At 40.0% G+C, this 1,907-nt stretch overlaps 1 pseudogene; it reads left to right on the top strand.

Annotated features, from left to right (window-relative positions):
• The first annotated feature begins 883 nt into the window (after positions 1-883).
• LOC116895457 lies at positions 884-1,591 on the top strand (annotated as a pseudogene).
• The last annotated feature ends 316 nt before the right edge of the window (positions 1,592-1,907 follow it).

Here is a 1,907-nt window from a genome sequence, read left to right as displayed (position 1 = left end):
GCTGGGAATGGAACCCTGGTTCCCTGCAGGAGGAGCCAGTGTTTAATTCAGTGAGCCCCAGCTCTGTGACTGAGGTCATTAATGCTTTTGTAAAATTTCATGCAATAATATTTAAAATTAATATTATTTTATTTGAATGTTTTAATTGTTCAATGAAGGCCTGTAGAAAATTCAAATGAACTAAAATATTTTGGATATCACATTTCCATATTAAGGTGAATAGATTAAGCAGCTTTACATGTGATAGAGCATATCACAGAATTCTTAATGCAGAGCATCCATGGCATCCTACTTATCTTACATTTTCTTTTCCAGGATTGTATTTATGTGTAATGATTATCCATTATCATCTGAAAATACCCTAATAGAAGCTAAATAACGAGTAAAAAAAGGAATATTATATTTGCATGAATTTTTATAGTATTTAATTATAATTATTATTTTTATTTTTGATTATTCTGATAATATACCAAAAGTTTAATACATACATGCAATATATTTTTAAATATTTATAGGATAATCTAATGACCAACGATTCCACTTATGTACATACTATTGAGTCAGATTTCTGTCACTGCTACAGGTTACCTGAGAAAATAATAATAAAAGATTGGTTTAGCTCAAAATTTCAGAGTCAATGATCAACTTGACTCCATTTCTGAGGTCCTGCTATGAAGTAAAGAGAGAAGTGTGGAGCTCATCATCAGAGGGTAAAAGAAGTAGCCAAACGCCCCTGTAGTAGTTTGAATAGGTCTGGCCTCCATAAACTCATGTTTAAATGCTGGGCACATAGAGAGTGGCACCATTAGGAAATGTGGTCTTGAGTCTCATTGAACGTGGAGCCAGCTCTCAGGTCTCTGTGAGGTCTCATCGTGCAAGCAACTGTGTCTAAGGGATCTGCAGTTGCGATTGATCTTGGTACCACCTACTCCTGTGTGGGTGTCTTCCAGCATGAAAAGGTGGAAATGATTGCCAATGACCAGGGTAATTGCGCCATGCCGAGCTATGTTGCTTTCACTGACACCGAATGATTGGGGATATGGCCAAGAATCAGGTTGAAATGAACCCCACCAACAGAGTTTTTGATGCCAAACGTTTGATCGGACGTAGGTTTGATGATGCTGTTGTTCATGAAGCACTGGCCCTTCATGGTGGTGAATGATGCAGGCAGGCAGGCCCAAATGGACAAATTGAATACAAAGGGAAGACAAAAAGTCTCTACCCAGAAGAAGTGTCTTCAACGGTTCTGACAAAGATGGAGGAAATTGCAGAAGGTTAGGTAGGAAAGACTGTTACCAATGCTGTGTCACAGTGCCAGCTTATGTCAATGACTCTCAGGGGCAGGCAACAAAAGATGCTGGAACTATTGCTGGCCTCAATGTACTTCAAATTATCAATAAACCAAGGCAAGATTGATGATGAAGACAAACAGAAGATTCTTGACAAGTGCAATGAAATTATCAGCTGGCTGCATAAGGACCAGACTGACTGAAAAGGAGGAAGAATTTGAGCATCGGCAGAGAGAATTGGAGAAAGTCTGCAACCCTGTCATTACCAAGCTGTACCAGAGTGCTGGTGGCAGGCCTGGAGGAATGCCTTGTAACTTCCCTAGTGAAGGAGCGCCTTCATCTGGTGGTGCTTCTTCAGTCCCCACCATTGTAGAGGTGGATTAAGTCAGTCCAAGTAGAGGGTATAGCATTGTTCCAGAGGGTCCCCAAAACAAGTAACATGGAATAATAAAACTATTTAAATTGGCACAAAAAAAAAGGAAATGTGGTCTTTTTGGAGTAAGTGTGACCTTGTTGGAGCAGCAAGTGTGTCACTGTGAGGATGGGCTTTGAGGAATGCTCTGCTCAAGCTCTGCCAAGTATAGGACAGTTCTTCTGCTGCCTTCAGATCACCATGAT

This window comes from Rattus rattus, chromosome 3 (genome assembly GCF_011064425.1).
Source record: "Rattus rattus isolate New Zealand chromosome 3, Rrattus_CSIRO_v1, whole genome shotgun sequence".
Taxonomy (NCBI): Eukaryota; Metazoa; Chordata; class Mammalia; order Rodentia; family Muridae; genus Rattus; species Rattus rattus.
The sequence above is the reverse complement of the archived record's forward strand: the minus strand, read 5'-3'. Positions and strand labels throughout refer to the sequence as shown.